Raw genomic sequence first — 14,603 nt, forward strand, 5'->3', positions numbered from 1 at the left:
ATTTGCCATACAAACAACTTATGGCTGAAAAGATGCATAGAGATCCTTGAATTTCATTGCCACATAATGGTAAGCTTGATTGGCTAGTGAGTGATTGTTGTGATGCACCTTCATTGGACTGAAATCCTTATACCTCTCATTCACAGTAAGTGGCACTTTGTTGATCTTCTCTTCAAAAATGCCATATTTATTTAGTAATAGAATGAATGGTGTATCGTTGAAACATGAATGGTCACAACATTCTCAAAGAGTTCTTTACTCAAGATCATCTTATTTCTCAAGGTACTGTTGTCTTCAACCCACATTTGGTCATATTCACTCATAGCAACACAGAAGATTACAACTTGTACATTCTCAAACATTTCTAGCCACTTACATCCTTTAGTATTTACTCTAATAAGATGATACTCCACAGGTGGCTGTTGGAAATACTGAGGGGGGGGGGTGAATCAGTATTTTCTTTCAATTGTTATTATTACTAATTTAATTCTTCACAATTTAAATAGAGAAATGTATAAGTATAATTTTATTGAGTAAAATAATAAATATAATATAAATGTGTTCCAAGCTCCAACTTGGTTTTGATGAGGCTCCGACCTCTAGGGCTTCGACCCTATCTTGTCAAGGCACCAACCTTGGATTTAGGAGCACCAACTCCAAGGACACCAATCCTTCCAATTCTGAGGCACCAACCCTAAGGGCTCTGACCCTATCTTTCAAGATGAATCAGGTCAAAAGATTGTCCTCCCGCTCTGTCTTCAGCTTCCTTCTTCACTCGGCCTTCGGCTTCTACTGTACCTTTTGCGTCTGCCAGACCTTCGGTTTCTACTGCACCTTCTGCGTCTGCGAGACCTTTGGCTTCCTTTGTTTCTTCAAGTTCACGAGTTGTGAACTTTTCTTGTTCTCTGTGATAGATGCCTGATACGCCTTACTCAAGTGAAGCGTTTCAACTTGTATATATATATGTATGAGTTTTGCCAAGGAATCAAAATGACTCATTCAAAGGTGGAGGGGCCGACTTGTGCATGAAGTGGTATATTAAAATACATCGGAGGGCCTGCCATGTAATCACCTTACCCCCTCAATCGCAACCTTCATGAAAATCCACATTAATAGAGGTCCCCACACGCCACGTCATATTTTTAATCGCAATCACAACTTTCATGAAAATCAAAGGTTTTACAAGTGTGCACATGCTCTGTCCTCCGATATCAACATCATCGATATTCACATATCAACATATTTAAAGCCATATAATGGGTGGTCCCACTTGCCACATCATCACCTTAATCGCAATCGCAACTTCCGGAGGTATTCTCATAACATAGTCGATCCCCTACAGTCGACGAAGCGGATACGGTATACAATAAACTGTTTTTGATAAGCTCGTTGGGTACACAACTCTATTGCAATCGACTGTTCGTTGTGTCCACACCCTTATCGCAATCGGCGTTTTGACATTTCTTTGAAATGTGCAATTCAATGGACGCGATATCATATTGAGTCATATTATAGTGGTGCAGTGAGGTCCGCAGTAATATCGCAATCGCAGTTTTTAATGTGACATCCCTTTATAACTTGCGATATGAAAGTTTTGATAGGCGGATGCGATATTACATAAAGGTATGTTCTAATGGAGCTATCGGGTCCATGTATTATATCGCAATCTATGGTTTTCGGGACTTCGACTGGCACATGAATTAAAACGGACTGTGATCTAAGAGTTGAATATGAGATCGACGGCTAGGATTGAGTGCGGGACTTCAGCCACGATCAAGGAAATCTGTACTTTCCTACCCCGCAGTTGCTAATCACCGTTGATCTAACAGATCTGTCGATTTGACGATCTAGATCTATTCCTTCGCCATTCTTCTTCCTCAAGCACTTGGGTTTGATCTCTGCCGATTATTTCTTGACTCCATTATATTGCAATCAGGGGTTTGAGCAATGTTTACATAACTTAATATAATAGAACCTCTGATAAGATTTTTACCAATATTATATATTGTCGAAAGGGTTCCCATGGTTTATTACTTCCTCCGATATGGCTCCTCTGATGTTTTCTTCTTTGCTCCTCCGATATCATTGTTTCTCTTTGTTCTGTCGACGACACTTACCCTTGGGCATATGTGATAACCTGCTTCCTTGATGGCTTTTGATGAACTCTTCCTCTTACTCTTTGGCTTCATGGCTTCTCCTCTTTTGATGGCATATGATATCTTTCCTCCTCGGTTCCACTGTTTCTATTATGTCTGTATTCAATCCTTGGATCCTCCATGAGCAGTATTATGATCAATGGGCATCAATGGGCAACCACACATGTCACAAGAATTTTCCATCACAAACACTGCCATATTGACATCAATGACAACCTAGATTAACAATCTCCCCCTTTGTCATTGATGGCAATATTCTTCTTCTCTCCCCCTTTGACATCAATGGCAAAAAAGTGCACAAGAACTCCCCCTGTCGAACTGCTCCCCCTGTCATGCAACATCTTTATGAATCAACTTAATGTGATGCTAGAGAAATAACCCCCATCTTTTGGCGAAGATGTTCAAATGCTTCTCGAGGAAGAGGTTTTGTGAAAATATCAGCTATCTGCTCCTTAGTATTGATATATTCCAAGTTGATGTTTTGTTCAACTACTTGTTCACGAAGGAAATGATACTTGATTGGTATATGTTTGGTCTTTGAGTGCATCACTGGATTTTTGCTGAGACTGATAGCACTTGTGTTATCACAATAGATGGTGATTGGTTGATTGGTACCTATGTTGACATCTTTCAAAGCTTCCTTCATCTATAATATTTGAGTACAATAATCTGCAGCGGCCATATACTTGGCTTCAGCTATAGATAGTGATATGGATGTTTGTTTTTTGTTGAGCCAAGATACTAGACAATCTCCCAGGAAGAATGCATTTCCACTAGTACTTTTTCGATCATCGACACTTCCGGCCCAATCAGCATCGGTGTATGCAGTCACAGTAAGAGTTGAGCTCTTAGGGTACCAAAGACCAAAATCAGGAGTTCCTTTCAAGTATCTGAGAATTCTTTTTATAGCCAACAAATGGGATTGTTTAGGAGCTGATTGAAATCTTCCCACCATTCCTACTGCTTGCATAATGTCAGGTCTCGTAGCAGTTAAGTATAGGAGGGCTCCAATTATTGACCTGTAATGAGTTGCATCTACCGGAGGAGAGTCATCATCTTTGCTTAATTTGCAATCTGTGGTCATAGGTGTGCTCATGGGTGCACAATCTTCCATTCCATATCTTTTAAGCATGTCTTTAAGATATTTTGCTTGAGATATGAACATGCCTGCCGTGGTTTGAGATACTTGTAGTCCAAGGAAGTAAGATAACTCTCCTATCATCGACATTTCAAACTCTTTTGACATATTTTGAGCAAACTCATGGCTCATCTCATCATTATTACTAGAAAAAATCAGATCATCAACATAGACAAGAGTGACTAGTAACTTATCCTCATCCATCTTTATGTAGAGATTACTTCCTGCCACCCCCTTCTTGAAGCCTTGTTGTTGTAGATAGTGATCCAATCTTGCGTACCAAGCTCTAGGAGCTTGTTTCAACCCATATAATGCCTTTTTCAACTTACAAACAAAGTCTTTTCCTTCTGCTAGATTAAACCCTTTTGGTTGCTCCATGTAGACTTCTTCCTTGAGTTCCCCATTCAGAAATGCTGATTTTACATCCATTTGATAGATTTTGAATCCTTTTGAGCAAGAAAATGCCAAGAACATCCTTATAGCTTCCATACGAGCTACTGGTGCAAAGGTTTCTTCAAAGTCGATTCCTTCAATTTGTGAATAACCTTTACAAACAAGCCTTGCCTTATTTCTAATGATTTGTCCATCTTCATTCATTTTGTTTTTGAACACCCACTTGGTTCCAATTATATTTTTATCCTTTGGATGAGGTACCAGCTCCCATGTCTCATTCTTCTCGATTTGAGACATTTCTTCTTCCATGGCTTTTACCCAATGAGGATCCTTACTTGCTTGAGTAAATGTTTCTGGTTCTATCATAGATAGGAGAGCAACATCATTTTTCTTTGGTGTACTTGTCATCCTTCTTCGGGTTTGCATCCCTTCATCTATATTGCCAATAATCTGCTCTTCTGGGTGATGTTTTTGGAGAAACTTCACCTTTGAAGGGGTTTGAGATGGTTCTTTTTCCTTGTGTTTTTCTTGATCTTTTTCCTCTTTTTCAGGTTCTTCTTCGTTTTCTTCAATGAGAGGGTCAACTTCATGATCTTCAATTTCTTTTTTTGGAAGGTCTTCATCAATCTTCACATCAATGCTTTCCACTATTTTCCGTAGTCGATTATTGTAGCACTTGTAGGCTTTGCTCCTTATAGAATATCCAAGGAATATTCCTTCGTCAACCCAAGAATCAAATTTTCCTGGTGAGTCATCATTGATTTTTATGAAGCACTTGCTTCCAAAAGTCTTGAAGTATTTTACTAAAGTAGGTCTTCCTTTCCATAATTCATAAGGAATCTTCTCATTATTTGGTCTTAGTTGAGTTCGATTCAAGGTATAAACAACGGTCTCGACTGTTTCTCTCCAGAATTTTTGCTGCAAGTCAGCTGGTATTAACATTGTTCTTGCCATTTCTTGAACAGTTCGGTTTCTTCTTTCAATTACCCCATTTTGCTTGGGTGTTCTGGCAGCAAAGAGTTCTCTTTCGATTCCATGTACTTTACAGAATTTATCAAATTCTTTTGATGTGAATTCTCCCCCTCTATCTATTCTAAGACATTTAATCTTAGAATCCTTTTCATTTTCTACAAGAGCTTTAAGATTCTTAAAACATTCAAATGCTTCGGATTTATATTTTATGAAATATACCCACATCATTCTAGTATAGTCATCAACAAATAAAGCAAAGTACCTTTCTCCTTGGAGTGCTGAAGTTCTAGTTGGTCCACATAAATCAGCATGGATGATCTCCAAAGGTTTTGATGTAGAAAACTCCTTGGTCTTGTGGCTGGTTCTAGTTTTCTTTCCATGTTGACATGGACCACATACTCCTTGATTTGGCTTGAATAACTTTGGGATGTCTCGTACTACATTAATCTTGCTGATATTGATCAAGTTATCGAAACTTGTATGTCCAAGTCGCTTGTGCCACAACCAACTTTCATCTGTTTGACTTAAGTAACATTTATCTTCTTGAATTTTGTTCAGAATGTAGACGTTATCTGATGTTCTAACTCCTTTCGCCACAAGTTCCCCTGAGGAAGAGTTCCTTATTTCACAATCTTTAGTGCTAAAGACAACATTATGTCTTTGATCACAGATTTTGGCTAACACTTGAGATTGTGTTTGAGCCCATCTACTAGCAAAGCATTTTGAGCTTCCTTTTCCATTAATAAGGGTAACAGTTCCTTTTCTAGCAATTTTGGCAGATCCACTTCCAAAGGATACATTTCCTTCCTTTTTGTTCAATGAGACAAACTTCCTTTTGTCACCTGTCATATGTCTGGAGCACCCACTATCCACAAACCAATGATTTTCATCACTGTGAGCACATAGAGCTAGGCCACATTTATTCGTGTTGGGATTCTCATTTTTTGCTTCTCTTCTTTTGAGGGGGCAATTTTGTTCATTATGTCCATTATCATTACATAATGAGCAAATTGGATCAAATTTGGCCAAGGGATCAAAAGAGTTGTAGGTCTTGATTTGTCCTTGCCCTTTGAGACCATATGGTTTGTTTGTTTGATCCTTCAATTTTGGTGTTTCATTCTTACGAGCCATGCAATGTTTAGCTTGATGACCAAAATTTTTACAATAAAAACAATGCCCAAAAAAGATAGTTTTGTACCTGTTGTAATAGCCATGATTTGAATCAACATTCTTCCTTGGAGTTACTCTCTCTTCATTCTTTGGATTTGAGATGGGCCTTTGATGAAATAATCTTTCTTCTTTTGGGTTGCTAGAAAGTATGCCGGCATAGCTTTTCGCATTATTCTTAGTACTTGATGATTCTCCTTTAAAACCTATCCCAAATTTGTCATGTTGAGGTTTTTGATCATTTAGGATAATGTCAAGTATTTGAGAGCTTTCCCAACCCTTTTTGACTTGCTCCAATTCCTTCCTCAGAGATAATATTTTGGCTTCGCGTTCTTCACAAATTTCTTCTTTTTCTTTTTGCTTATTTTTCAAGAGGTCTTCCCTTCTTTTTGCTTCCTCCTTTTCTACCTTGAGAGAAATGATTTTATTTCTTAATTTCTCATTTTCTTCAATGGCACTCATTAACAATTCATCTACATTTCCTACTAGACTTGAATCATCATCATTTGTGAATGCCATGAATAATACTTCTTGGCTTCCAGCATAGTCATTTTCTTCATCTGATTCATCATTACCTCCTTTGCGATGAGGGAAATGATTAGTTGATTTCTTTTTGATGACTACAAATTCATCTTCATCAGACTCATCTCGCTTTGAGAAGAAATTCTTCTTATTGAACACTTTTTTTTGTATACCATCCTTTTAGAATTTTCGTCATCATCACTATCATGCTTAAGAGGACATTTTGCAGCATAATGACCTATTCTTCCACATTTGAAACAAATAAGAGGGTACTTACCTTTTAGCTTAGATCCTTTCTTTAGTCTTCGTACAAATTACGCCAATTCGGATTCAACATTGGAGTCATCATTACTGGTATTCCATTCTTTCCCCTTTTTTGATTTTGAGGCCTTGAATGTTGCATCTTTGGAACTTGGGCTTCCTTTTCTCATCTCATAGGCAATGAGGATTCCATGAAGTTCATCCATCTTGAGAGTATCTAGGTTCTTCATTTCTTCTATAACACTTACTTTGGAGTCAAATCTATCTGGGAGAGATCTTAAGACCTTTTGAACAATAGTGCTTTCTACAATGTTTTCTCCCATTCCTTTAAGAGAGTTGACCACTTTAGCTACTCGGAGAAAGTATGATGCAATATCTTCTTCATCATCCATTTTCAGACTTTCAAATTGTCTTCTATGAGTTTGAAGCTTTGCCTTCTTAACTTTGGAGTCCCCATTGTATAAGCTAACTAGCTTATCCCATACTTCTTTGGCCGAGTCACAATTCATAACTTTTGCAAATTCACAATTAGTGATTCCAATAGTGATGGAATTGAAGGGTTTTGCATTTGCAATATAAGCTTTCCTTTCGTCTTGATCTGTTGGAAGAGGGGAAGGAGTTGTGTACCCATTTAAAACCGAATGCAAAACTTCAGGTCCAAGGGACATTAAGTAGTAGGACATTCCTTTTTTCCAAAAACCAAAATTTGTGCCATCGAACAAAGGAAGTCTTCTTGACGCTTCTTGATTTCTCATTGTGACTAAGAATCCTTCTTTTAGCTGTTAGGCTGATATGAAGAAGGTGGCTTTGATACCAATTGTTAGAAATACTGGGGGGGGGTGAATCAGAGTTTTCTTTCAATTGTTATTATCACCAATTTAATTCTTCACAGTTTAAATAGAGAAATGTATAAGTATAATTTTATTGAGTAAAATAATAAATACAATATAAATGTGTTCCAAGCTCCAACTTGGTTTTGATGAGGCTCCGACCTCTAGGGCTTCGACCCTATCTTGTCAAGGCACCAACCTTGGATTTAGGAGCACCAACTCCAAGGACACCAATCCTTCCAATTCTGAGGCACCAACCCCAAGGGCTCTGACCCTATCTTTCAAGATGAATCAGGTCAAAAGATTGTCCTCTCGCTCTGTCTTCAGCTTCCTTCTTCGCTCGGCCTTCGGCTTCTACTGTACCTTCTGCGTTTGCCAAACCTTCGGCTTCTACTGCACCTTCTGCGTCTGCCAGACCTTCGGCTTCCTTTGTTTCTTCAAGTTCACGAGTTGTGAACTTTTCTTGTTCTCTGTGATAGATGCCTGATTCGCCTTACTCAAGTGAAGCGTTTCAACTTGTATATATATTTATATGTATGAGTTTTGCCAATGAATCGAAACGACTCGTTCAAAGGTGGAGGGGCCAACTTGTGCATGAGGTGGTATATTAAAATATATCGGAGGGCTTGCCACGTCATCACCTTACCCCCGCAATCACAACCTTCTTGAAAATCCACATTAATAGAGGTCCCCACATGACACGCCATATTTTTAATCGCAATCGCAACTTTCATGAAAATCAGAGGTTTTACAAGTGTGCACATGCTTTGTCCTCCGATATCAACATCATCAATATTCACATATCAACATAGTTAAAACCATATAATGGGTGGTCCCACCTGCCACATCATCACCTTAATCGCAATCGAAACTTTCGGAGGTCTTCTCATAACATACTCGATCCCCTACGGCTGAGGGAGCGGATGTGGTATACAATAAACTGTTTTTGATAAGCTCGTTGGGTACATAGTCGGCGGTCTGTTGTGTCCACACCCTTATCGCAATTGACGTTTTGACATTTCTTTGAAACGTGCGATTCAATGGACGCAATATCATATTGAGTCATATTATAGTGGTGCAGTCAGGTCTGCAGTAATATTGCAATCGCAGTTTTTAATGTGACATCCCTTTATAACTTGCGATATGAAAGTTCCAATAGGCGGATGCGATATTACATAAAGGTATGTTCTAATGGAGCTATCGGGTCCGCGTATTATATCGCAATCTATGGTTTGCGGGACTTCGACTAGCACACGGATTAAAATGGCCTTAACCCCCACAGTTGATTGTGATCTAAGAGTTGAATATGAGATTGACGACTAGGATTGAGTGCTGGACTTCAGCCACGATCAAGGAAATCCATACTTTCCTACCCCTGCAGTTGCTAATCATCGTCGATCTAACAGATCTATTGATCTGACGATCCAGAGCTATTCCTTCGCCATTCTTCTTCCGCAAGCACTTGGGTTTGATCTCCGCCGTTCATTTCTTGACTCCATTATATTGCAATCGGGGGTTTGAGCAATGTTTACATAACTGAATATAATAGAACCGTTGATAAGATTTCTGCTGATATTATATATTGTCGAAAGGGTTCCCATGGTTTATTACTTCCTCCGATATGGCTCCTCTGGTGTCTTCTTCTTTGCTCCTTTGATATCATTGTTTTTTTTTGTTCTGTTGACAACACTTACCCTTGGGCATATGCGATAACCTGCTTCCTTGATGGCTTCTGATGAACTCGTCCTCTTACTCTTTGGCTTCATGGCTTCTCCTCTTTACTCTTTCTCCTCTTTTGATGGCATTCGATATCTTTCCTCCTCGGTTCCACTGTTTCTATTATGTCTGTATTCAATCCTTGGATCCTCCATGAGCAGTATTATGATCAATGGGCGTCAATGGGCAACCACACGTCACAAGAATTTGCTATCACAAACACTGCCATATTGACATCAATGACAACCTAGATTAATAGTGGTGTTGGGCAGTCAAGGTTTTCATTATTAGGTTCTGACATTGGACTACGATCATCAAGTGAAAATTCGATAAATGCTAACTCATTACTTTGAGTCACTCCTTCAACATATAAAATGTCATATTTTGACGGATCATATTCATTACTTGATACCTCAACAACTCGTCCGAAGAAGTAACCGACAACATCAAAGAGGACATGCAACTCATTTCTTCTTGCATATGTAGCCTGAATTGCAGGGTCCCTCCATAATTCCTCAACCAAAGGAGCATACTCATGTGTGGAAACTAGGAAAAAGGTGTCAAAATCCCCCATCACCACGATTTTAAGAAGACAGTCAGAAAAGACCTTCAATCTCGAGTTGATGGAATAAACACTTTGAACATCAAGTTCTTCTTCACTCTCCCCTGGTGAGATAGGTCGTTCACAGGCATTGTGATCTCTTTCTGTCAAACTTTCTTCCTCAAAATGATCACGAGCCTCCAACAAGATACTAAGGTATTTGTATAGGTATTTTGCAGCTCTTCTTCTGAAAATTTGTCACCCTTGTATATAATTTTCACATGCTTAAAAATGGTACTAGTACCAGATCCTTTATATCCAAGCAATACAAGCTTTTGAATTTTCTTGAGCTCTAGGAATTCACGAAGCAATCTGTCTGACTAATTATTTGCATCTGCTGCTCCACCAATAAAATCTCCACAAGGTGTAAGCAATGATAGTAAAGCGCATAACAACCCTGTTGTTGGCTTGCCCCATATATTTCCTTTAACTATGTTGTGACCTTCCTCTTGATATGTCTTGGCCCATATATTTCCTCTATTGATACGAGCGTTGATAATATCGTCGTGATATCGGTGATTTTTGGAAATATTGCGATATTTTTGGCGAGCCGAAATTCCTCTCTCGAAAATATCATGATATTTCTGAAATATCGCCGATATCTCGGTAAAATATCACGCGACGATAGAAAAAATCGCTGGGTAGGCGGGGCTACGGCTAGAAAAGGGAATTTGGTCATTTCATTTGCTCATTTTGGTTTCTGAGTCTTGGAGAAGGAAGGGGAAGAGCTTTGTGGTGGTTGTCAAGGAGGGATTGAGGATCAAACAACCATTATCACCACCAACTAAGAATTTTTTGTGGATCAAAGATTGAAGAAACAGTGAGACAAACTTCATTTCTTCAATTAACATGTATGTTTTTAAAAACCCCTATGTTAATGATTTTTTTCATAGATTTAGGGTTATGCTTGCTTGCCTCTTTACCTACCAACATTTTGCTTTTTTTTTTTTTTTTCCATTTGCTATGATTTTCATGCCCATGAGCCGATGCAACGATTTTCTCCATATTTTGACGGCGAGCTTCATTTTTTTTTTTTTAACTTTCTTATGCATCCTTTTATTGCCATTTTTCATTCACATTGCAAATAATGTAGTAAAAAAATATTTTTTAAAATGAGGTGGTTATTACTTATTATTTTTTGTGTTGGGGTGTTTAATTCCAATTTTTTGTTTTTTTGGTGCCCTAGGTTTGAATTAGTTCACTACAAATATCCCAAAAGCCTTGGACCCATTTTGGGAGTATGGGGAGCCTGATGGTGGGACAAATTGGGCATATCTATCATGCAAATTGTGTGGGACCAAGATGGCGAGAGTGGTTACGCGATTGAAATACGATTTGGCTAGACTCCCTGGACATGATGTAATGCCTTGTACGATTTCTAGTGTGGAGGTTATACAAAAAACTCTTGAAGCAATTGATGGAAAAGACAGAAAGATAACTGCTAGGGAGAGGGCACTGATCTCAGATAGATCACTGCTAGTTTTATTTGTTTTGCTACATATAAGTTTATAACTCATGATGATGAGATACTTTTATATATGTGATGTTATTTTGTATTGTCTTTGATGTATCATTTTTATTTTACATCCACTACATCATATATATCATTGCTTTCTTCATATTTATGTGCCAGTGTGTTTATTTCATGTTGTTATTGCTTTATATGTTTAAAAATTTGAAAAAAATGAATATATTATGTATTTTTTACGTTTGCCGATATTTTCGCCGATATTGCCAATAAGATGTTTTCTGGACCCTTGCTGATATTTTGCCGATACCGATATTTTCAACACTGATTGATATTATGACCTTTCTCTTGATATGAACCATCTACATTAACCCAAAAGTGCGATTCACCTGCACACTGCACACCTGTCACCTTCAACATCTTGAGTTCCATTTTTAGTAAATTTCACGTCAATTAATAAAAACCTTTGTCTTGCCACCACTTGCATCAGCTTGAAGTTCAACCCCTACATTGAATTGTGGACTTATGATCCGATTTGGCTTCTGGCCCACCACACCCCAAAATCCAGATAATTTATCATACCAATAATCCGCAGGCTTTAATTTATGGGGTGAATTAGGACAACCAAGTAGAATAGCCATCTCTTCTGGCCAAAGTGGTCTTCCATTCACATTGAGATGTTCTAGTCACAGTTGATTTGCTGGGCATTCCTTCTCAACCTTCATGATTTGTTGAACCTCTAAGGTTCATAGGAGATGGCTCAACACTCTTAAGCTTTTACCCAGACTCGACTGCTGTGATTCCTCAATAGGTTGGCCATTGCAACTTACACATTTGCGCGCTTCAGGGATTGACCCCATTGCTCTTAATACACAATTGTTGTAGTATTTAGCATTACATACCAGACAAGTTTCTTCCTCTTTCATCCAATTACTTTTTCAGCATCTATGACACATTCCTTTCTTCCTTCGTTGCTCAGCTCCTGTGTCTTTATTCCCTGATTTTCTTGAGACCAAACCATTTGATGCAATATGTCTCAATGAAGGATCTGGAGAATTAAAATGCAAAGGGCCAACTTACTCATCATCCATCTCTTCCACATTCTGATTTGTTACCGCTGCCAATTGTTTTGCATCACTATTACATGAGTTGACCAGTTCATGAGGTGAAGAATGAAATGAGAGTGAGAATGAAGTAGGAGAGGATTCATCGAACTCAGATGAAGATGGCTTGGTGGAGTCTGCTGGAAGTTAAGAACTATGTAATGCTCTTAAAAAGGAAGGAAATTTCGCACAAAAGTGCCTACAAAATTCATCAAGTAAACTTAAAGCTTGTATAGATATAGAAGAGTTAATAGATGATTGGTCCATAGTAAATCAGAAGATGATATTTCAGATGTATATATTTTAACTGAAATATCAGATGCAGAAGAAGAAGAAGAATGTGTTCAGAAGATGAATTTCTGTTTATCCTGTTCAGATGATGATTTTTCAGAAGAACTCCATTACAGTGAAGAAGAAGAAAGTGACATTGAAGTCACTAGCGAAACAACAGATGTTTCAGAGGATGAATCAGAAAGTTCACGGTCAGAGCAGTCAGAAAACAAAGGTAAGCAAACTATGTTACCTTTTCCAGAAGTAAATGTTTTTTGTCCATTTCAGAAAAGAACCACAACCTCTACCAGTCTTCCAAAACTAGAGAGTACTAAGACAAAAGAACATACTTTGTTAAAAAGGATAGTCAAGACTAATAGCCTTATTTATATCCCGGTTCAAGTTCAAGTAAAAATGAATGGATATCTGTTGATGCGTTCATAGATACCAGTGGATCAAATAATTTGGCTAGACCATCTTTGTTTAAATCTCTGTGGAAACCATTGCAAAATATACTGGTTTCTGAAACAATAGGAGGATCTGTGAGTTTAACTCATTATGTAGATAATATTCCATTAAAAGTTGGGGGGAGTATAGTTAAGATCTCTGCAATACAACATTTTGATCCCTCTGCTAGTTTAATGTTGGGAATGCCATTTTTAAATTCTGTGCTTCCAGTAACAATCAGCCAAGACAAGCTGATTATAAACCTGAAAAAGAAAGCTATCGCTGTACCTAGACTGTTGCAAATTCAGAAGCAAGACATGAAAATAGCCAGAAAAGGGTAGGAGCCAGAAAGCCAGTAAAAGATTCTGACGACTGGCAGGAAGTTCTGCAGATTTATGAATCAAGAGCAGAATCTAGAGCAAAACAAACGGCATGCATAGATCCCAATTGGTCTACAGGACAAAATGATATCCACAAAAGACTTCTAAAAAGCTGCTCGGAAAATCCACAACAGTTTTGGGAAGCAGAAAGTCCAATGCAAGAAATTGTAACCTTGCATGATAATGGAGTCAAAGGGAAACTGATTCCCTGCACTCCCTCAGACGAGCAAGAAATAAAGAGACAAATTAAAGAATTGTTACAAATGCAGCTCATCGAGCCAAGTGAGTCTCATTACTCTTGTTCAGCGTTTTTGGTAAGAAATCATTCTGAGATAGTTAGGGGTAAACCTAGAATGGTAATAAATTACAAACCCCTTAATGCAATCACTCAGAGTTTTAATTATCCACTGCCAAGGCCAGAAACCATAATGCAGAAAATACAACACAACAAGGTATTCAGCAAATTTGATATGAAGTCTGGATATTATCAAATTCAAATACAGAAAGAAGACAGGCATAAAACTGCTTTTATTTGTCCTGCCGGGTTTTACCAATGGAAAGTTGTTCCATTTGGTTTAAAAAACGCCCCTGCATTCTTCCAAAGAAGAATGGATTTCATTTTTGCCAAGTATGATTTTATTGTTACATATATTGATGACATTCTCATTCATAGTCCAGATGTAAAAACCCATTTAGAGCATTTAGAGATTTTTCTAAAAGAAGTTCAGCAGCATGGCATAGTTTTATCAGAAAGAAAAATGACTTTGTTTCAAGACAATATAGATTTTCTGGGAATTAATGTAGTCAATGGTGCAATTCAAATGCAACCACACGTATTGACCAAATTGACACAGTTTCCAGATGAATTGAAAGATACAAAAACAATTCAAAGATTCTTAGGAGTCCTGAATTACATTCACAAGTACATCCCAAGATTGACAGAGAAAACAACTCCAATCAGGAAACATCTCAAAGAGGGATGGTCACCAGAAGCAACAACAACAGTTAAACAATTGAAAGCAGAATGTCAGCAATTGCCAAAGCTCCAACCACCAGGTGACGGTTTGCTTATTCTCCAAACTGATGCTTCTTTAAATTTTTGGGCAGCCGTTCTTTTTGAACGAAGGGAGAAAGGTGAAGAAAGACTTTGTGCCTATGCATCAGGTGAATTCACACCCA

General features: G+C 38.1%; 1 protein-coding gene and 1 pseudogene across 1 annotated transcript in view; one reads left to right on the forward strand and one right to left on the reverse strand.

The window, feature by feature from the left end:
• The window catches only part of ATSEC20 (Sec20 family protein), a 159,397-nt gene that overhangs the window by 120,219 nt on the left and 24,575 nt on the right, over positions 1-14,603 (forward strand). The window lies entirely within an intron of this gene.
• Positions 19-11,865, reverse strand: LOC149224883 (extra-large guanine nucleotide-binding protein 3 pseudogene; annotated as a pseudogene).

Source organism: Pinus tabuliformis, chromosome Q (assembly GCF_031772625.1).
Source record: "Pinus tabuliformis cultivar Carrire ecotype Pingquan chromosome Q, CPIR1, whole genome shotgun sequence".
Classification (NCBI taxonomy): Eukaryota; Viridiplantae; Streptophyta; class Pinopsida; order Pinales; family Pinaceae; genus Pinus; species Pinus tabuliformis.